Source organism: Arachis hypogaea, chromosome 19 (assembly GCF_003086295.3).
Source record: "Arachis hypogaea cultivar Tifrunner chromosome 19, arahy.Tifrunner.gnm2.J5K5, whole genome shotgun sequence".
NCBI classification, from domain to species: Eukaryota; Viridiplantae; Streptophyta; class Magnoliopsida; order Fabales; family Fabaceae; genus Arachis; species Arachis hypogaea.
The window spans coordinates 64,312,216-64,320,221 of record NC_092054.1 but is presented as its reverse complement, the minus strand read 5'-3'; positions in this window follow the sequence as shown (position 1 = coordinate 64,320,221).

Genomic DNA, 8,006 nt, shown 5'->3' with positions numbered 1-8,006 from the left:
ACTGCAACAAGAATAGGAGTTCCAACTAATCTACTCCTAGTCAAGGCTTTTATTTAAATTACTTAATTTCCCCAATTTAATTTCCTGTTTATTCAACTCAAACTCTTTCTGAAAATATCTAATTAATAAAATAGCACACCTTTCTGCAACTCGTTGGGAAATGACCTGGGATTCATACTCCCAGTATTTTAAATTTTAATTTTTGTGACAACCTTTCTAAATTGATAAGCGGATTTCTGGTTGGTTAAGAACTATACTTGCAACGCACAACTTATATCAATTCTTAATTAGCCAATTTCCGCCACTTCAACCCCATACCATAAACCCTAAACCATAAATCCTACACCCAAAACAACAAACCCTAAAGCCTAGACCCTAAACCATAAACCCTCAACACAAACCATAAACCCTAAACCATATACCATAAACCCTAAAGCACAAACACTAAGGCATAAACCCTAAACCATAAACCCTAAACCCTAAGCCCTAAACTTTAACCTCAACGCCAAACCATAAACCCTAAACTCTAAACCACAAACTCGTCTAAACCTTAAACCATAAACCCTCAATCCCAAACCATAAACCCAAAACCCTAAACCCTACACCCTAAGCCCTAAACCACAAATCCTAAAGCCTAAACCCTAAAGCATAAACCCTCAAACCCAAACCATAAACCCTAAACCCTACACTATAAACCCTAAACCACAATCCCTAAAGCCTAAGGCATAAACCCTAAACCCTAAACACTAAACCCTAAACCATAAACAACAAATCCTAAAGCCCAACACTCAACCCTAAATGCCAAAACATAAACGCTAAACCCTAAACGCCACACCCCAAACCATAAACCACAAACCTTAAAGCCTAAAGCCTAAACCATAAACCTTAAACCCTAAACCATAAACCTTAAACCATAAACCCTAAACCATACACCCTAAACCCTAAAATCAAAACTATAAACCCTAAACCAAAAATTATAAACCCTAAACCCTAAACACTAAACCCTAAACCGTAAACCATAAACCACAAAACCTAAAGCCCAACACTAAACCATAAACCCTAAACCCTGAAACATAAACCCTAAACCCCAAACCATAAAGCATAAACCCTAAACCTTAATGTCAAAACCCTAAACCACAAACACTTAAAGCTAAACCCTAAACTATAAACCATAAACCCTCAATCCTAAACCCGAAACAATAAATCCTAAACCCTAAACCCTACAACATAAACACTAAACCACAATCCCTAAAGCCTAAACCCTAAACCATAAACCCTCAACCCCAAATCATAAACCCTAAATCCTACACCCTAAACCCTAAACCACAAACCCTAACGCTTAAACCCTAAACCTTAAACCATAAACCGTCAACCCCAAACCTTAAACCACAAACCGTACACCCTATAACCTAAACCACAAACCCTAAAGCCTAAACCCTAAACCATAAACCCTCAACCCAAACCATAAAACCTAAACCCTAAACCCCAAACCATACCCTAAACTATAAAACCTAAACCCTAAACCCTAAACCCTAAACCCTAAACCCTAAACCACAAACACTAAAGCCTAAACCCTAAACCACAAATTCGTCTAAACTTTAAACCCTCAACCCTAAACCATACACCCTAAGCCCTAAATCACAAACCCAAAAGCCTAAACCCTAAACCATAAATGCTTAAACCCAAACCATAAACCCTAAACCATACACCATAGATCCTAAACCACAAACCCTTGAGCCTAAGGCCTAAACCCTAAACCCTAAACACTAAACCATAAACCACAAACCATAAAGCCTAAACACTAAACACTAAACCGTAAATCCTAAACCTTAAACCCTAAACCCTAAAGCATATACCTTAAAGTCTAAACCCTAAACCCTAAACCACAAACCCTAAAGCCTAAAGCCTAAAGCCTAAAGCCTAAACCACAAACACTAAAGCCTAAACCACAAACACTAAAGCCTAAATTCTACACTATAAACTATAAACCCTAAACCATAAACCCTCAAACCCAAACCATAAGCCAGAAACCCTAATCTCTACACCGTAAACCCTAAACCACACACCCTAACGCCTAAATCCTAAACCATAAACCCTAAACCTTACAACATAAACCCTAAACCACAAACTCTAAAGCCTAAACCCAAAACCATAAACCCTCATCCCTAAACCATAAACCCTAAACCCTACACCCTACACCCTAAACCATAAACCACGAACCATAAAGCTTAAACCCTAACCTATAAACCATAAATCCTAAACCATAAACCCTCAACCACAAACCATACACCCTAAACCATAAACCCTACACCCTAAACCCTAAACCACAAAACCTAAACTGTAAAGCCTAAACTATAAACCCTCAACCCGAAACCATAAACCCTACACCCAAAACCATAAAACACAAACCCTAAAGCCTAAACCCTAAACTATAAACACTAAACCCTAAACCATAAACCCTCAACCCCAAACCATAAACCCTAAACCCTCAACCCTAAACTATAAATCCTAAGGCCTAAACCACAAACCCTAAACTCTAAACCCTAAATCCTAAACCTTAAACCCTAAACCACAAACTCTAAAAGCTAAAGGCTAAACCCTAAATCAAAACCCATAAACCCTAAGCCACAAACCCTAAAGCCCAAACACTAAACCATAAACCATAAATCCTAAAACCTAAACCCTAAATCCTAAACCCCAAACCCTAAAGAGTAAACCCTAAACTCTAAAGTCTAAACCCTAAACCACAAACACTAAAGCCTAAACACTAAACTTTAAACCCTAAACCCTAAACCCTAAACCTTAAACCCTCAACCCCAAACCATAAACCATAAACCCTAAACCCTAAACCCTATACCCTAAACCCTAAATCACAAACCCTAAAGCCTAAACCCTTAACAATAAACCATCGACCCCATATCATAAACCCTAAACCCTACACCCTACACCCTAAAGCATAAACATTAAACTATAAACCCTAAACCCTAAACCATAAACCCTCAAACCCAAACCATAAACCATAAACCATAAACCATAAACCCTAAGCCCTAAACCACAAACCCTAATGCCTAAACCCTAAACCACAAACACCCCTAAACTATAAACCCTAAACCTTAAACCATAAACCCTCAACCCCAAACCATAAGCGCTAAACCCTAAACCCTATACCGAAAAACCTAAACCACAATCCCTAAAGTGTAAACCCTAAACTATAAACCCTCAACCCCAAACCATAAACCATAAAACCAAAAACATAAACCCTAAAACCTTAACCATAAACCCTAAATAATAAATCCTAAACACTAAACCCTAATGTCCTCAAACCTAAACTTTAAACCTTAAACCACGAACCCAAAAGCACAAACACTAAACCCTAAGACCTAAACCCTAAACCTAAACCCTAAACCCAAAATCCTAAACTCTAAACCACAAATTCGTCTAAACTTTAAACCATAAACCATCAACCCTAAACCCTAAACCCTACATCCTAAGCCCTAAACCACAAACCATAAACCATAAACCCTAAACCATAAACCCTAAACCAGAAACCCTAAAGGCTAAGTCCTAAACCCTAAACCCTAAACACTAAACCCTAAACCACAAACCCTAAAGCCCAAACACTAAACACTAAACCCTAAATCCTAAACCTTAAACCCTAAACCCTAAAGTCTAAACCCTAAACCCTAAACCACTAATCCTAAAGCCTAAACCCTAAAGCCTAAACCCTAAACAACAAACACTAAAGCCTAAATTCTACACTATAAACCCTAAAGCATAAATCAAAACCCCTCAAACCCAAACCATAAGCCCTAAACCCTAATCCCTACACCGTAAACCCTAAACCACATACCCTAATGCCTAAATCCTAAACCATAAACCGTAAACCTTACACCTTAAGCCCTAAACCACAAACTCTAAAGCCTAAACCCAAAACCATAAACCCTCATCCCTAAACCATAAACCCTAAACCCTACACCCTACACCCTAAACCATAAACCACGAACCATAAAGCTTAACCCTAACCTATAAACCCTAAACCCTAAACCATAAACCCTAAACCCTAAACCCTAAACCACAAAACATAAAGCCTAAACCCCAAACCATAAACCCTCAACCCCAAACCCTAAACTCTAAAGCCTAAACCGTAAACCACAAACACTAAAGCCTAAACACTAAACTAGAAACCCTAAACCCTAAACCCTAAACCATAAACCATCAACACCAAACCATAAACCTTAAACCCTAAACACTACACCCTAAACCTTAAACCACAAACCATAAAGCATAAACCCTAAACCATAAACACTGAACCCCAAATCATAATCTCTAAATGCTAAACCCTAAACACAAAACCCTAAACCCTAAAACTAAACCCGAAACATAAACCCTAAATCCTAAATCATACACCCTAAACCACAAACCCTAAAGCATAGACCCTAAACCATAAACCCTCAACCCCAAACCATAAACCCTAAACCCTAAACCACAAACACTAAAATCTAAACCCAAAATCATAAACCCTCAATACCAATACATAAACCCTAAACCCTGAATCATAAAACCTAAACCCTAAACCTTAAAGCCTAAACCCTAAATCACAAACACGTCTGAACCTTAAACCATAAATCCTCAACCCAAAACCAAAAACCCTAAACCCTAAACCCTACACGCTAAACCCTAAACCACAAACCTTTGAGCCTAAACCCTAAACCATAAACCCTCAAACCCAAACCATAAACCCAAAACCTATACCGTAAACCCTAAACCATAAACCCTAAAGCCTAAGGCCTAAACCCTAAACCCTAAACACTAAACCATAAACCACAAACCCTAAAGCCCAAACACTAATCATTAAACCCTAAATCAAAAATCCTAAACCCTAAACCCTAAAGCATAAATCCTAAATTATAAACCCTAAATCCTAAAGCCCAATACCTAAAGCCTAAACACTAAAGCCTAAACCCTAAAGCCAAAATTCTACACTATAAACCATAAAAACTAAACCATAAATCCTCAAACCCAAACTATAAGCCCTAAACCCTAATTCCTACACCGAAAACCCTAAACCACACACCCTAATGCCTAAATCATAAACCATAAACCCTAAACCTTACACCATAAACCCTAAATCACAAAACCCAAAGCCTAAACCCAAAACCATAAACCCTCAACCCTAAACTATAAACCCTAAACCCTACACCCTACACCCTAAACCATAAACCATGAACCATAAAGCCTAAACCCTAACCTATAAACCCTAAACCCAAAACCATAAACCTATAACCCCAAACCATAAACCCTAAACTCTAAATCTTACACCTTAAACCCTAAACCACAAACCATAAAGCCTAAAGCCTAAACCATTAACCCTCAACCTAAAATCATAAACCCAAAACCCTAAACCCTAAACCCTACACCCAAAACCATAAATCCTAAACCCTAAACCCTAAACAGTAAACCCTAAACCATAAACCATCAACCCCAAACTATAAACCCTAAACCCTAAACCCAAAACTATAAATCCTAAGGCCTAAACCACAAACCCTAAACTCTAAACCCTAAATCCTAAACCCTAAACCTTAAACCGTAAACTCTAAAGACTAAATCCTAAATCACAACCCATCAACCCTACCCAAACACTAAACCCTAAACCATAAATCCTAAAACCTAAACCTAGACCCTAAACCCCAAACCATAAAGCCTAAACCCTAAACTCTAAAGCCTAAACCTTAAACCACAAACATTAAAGCCTAAATACTAAGCTATAAACACTAAACCCTAAACCATATACCATAAACCCTAAACCCTAAACCATATACCATAAACCCTAAACCATATACCATAAACCCTAAACCCTAAACCACAAACCCTAAAGCCTAAACCCTAAACCATAAACCATCAACACCAAATCATAAACCCTAAACCCTAAACCCTACACCCTAAAGCATAAATCTTAAACTATAAACCCCAAACCCTAAACCATAAACCCTCATCCTCAAACCATAAACCCCAAACCCTAAACCCTACATCCTAAACCACAAAACCAAAAGCCGAGACCCTAAACCATAAACCCTCAACCCCAAACCATAAACCCTAAACCCTAAACCATACACCCTAAAATCTAAACCACAAACGCAAAAGCCTAAACCCCAATCCATAAACCCTCAACCCCAAACCATAAACACGAAACCCTAAACCCTAAACCACAAACCCTAATGACTAAACCCTAAACCACAAACACGCCTAAACCCTAAACTATAAACCTTAAACCTTAAACCATAGACCCTCAACCCCAAACTATAAACCCTAAACCCTAAACCCTAAACCCTAAACCACAAACCGTAAAGTTTAAACCCTAAACTGTAAACCCTCAACCCCAAACCATAAAGCCTAAACCTAAACCCTAAACCATAAACCCTAAACCCTTTACTGTAAACCCTAAACAATAAATCCTAAACCCCAAACCTTAAACCACAAACCAAAAAGCCCTAACATTAAACACTAAACCCTAAACCCTAAACCATAAATCCTAAACCTAAACCCTATACCCTAAAGCCTAAACCATAAACCCTAAAGCCTAAAGCCTAAACCACAAACACTAAAGCCTAAATCCTAAACTATAAAAATTAAACGCTAATCCATAAACCCTCAACCCCATACCATAAACCCTAAACCATAAACCATACACCCTAAATCTTAAACCACAAACACTAAAGCCTATACCCTAAACCATAAACCATAAACCCTAAACCCTAAACCCTACACCCTAAAACCTTAACCACAAACCCTAAAGCATAAGCCTTAAACTATAAACCTTAAACCCTAACCATAAACCATCAACCCCAAATTATAAATCCTAAACCCTAAACCATACTAAACCCCAAACCCTAAAGTCTAAAACCTAAAACTTAAACCCTAAACCATAAGCCCTAAACCCTAAACCATAAACCTTCAATCCCAATCCATAAAGCCTGAACCCTAAACACAAAAACCTAAACCATAAACCGTCAACCCCAAATCTTAAACCCTAAACCCTGAACCATCAACCGCAAACCATAAACACTAAACCCTAAACCCAAAACCATAAATCCTAAGGCCTAAACCATAAACCCTAAATCACAACCAATAAACCCTAAACCTTAAACCTTAAACCACAAACTCTAAAGCCTAAACCCTAAATCACAACCAATAAACCCTAAGCCACAAACCCTAAAGCCCAAACACTAAACCCTAAATGATAAATCCTGAAACCTAAACCCTAAACCCTAAACTCCAAACACTAAAGCATAAACCCTAAACTCTAAAGCCTAAACCCTAAACCACCAAAATTAAAGCTTAAACACTAAACTATAAACCCTAAATCCTAAACCATAAACAATCAACCTCAAACAATAAACCCTAAACCCTACACCATAAACCCTAAACCACAAATCCTAAAGCCTAAACCCTAAACCATAAACCATAAACCCCAAATCATAAACTCTAAATCCTAAAAGATACATCCTAAAGCATAAACCTTAAACTATAAACCCTAAACCCTAAAGCATAAACAATAAACCCTCAACCCCAAACCATAAACCCTAAACCTAAAGCCTACATTCTAAACCACAAAACCTAAAGCCTACACCATAAACACTAAACCCTAAACCCTACACCCTAAAACCTAAAACACAAACCCTAAAGCCTAAACCCCAAACCATAAACCCTCAACCCCAAACCATAAACCCAAAACCCTAACCCCTAAACCACAAACACTAAATTCTAAACCCTAAACTATAAATACTAAACCCTAAATCCTAAGCCCTTAACTGTAAACCCTAAACAATAAATCCAAAACGCTAAACCCTAAACCTAGACTCTAAACCCCAAACCATAAAGCCTAAACCCTAAACTCTAAAGTCTAAACCTTAAACCACAAACACTAAATCCTAAACACTAAGCTATAAACCCTAAACCCTAAACTATAAACCATCAACCATAAACCATAAACCCTAAAACCTAAACTA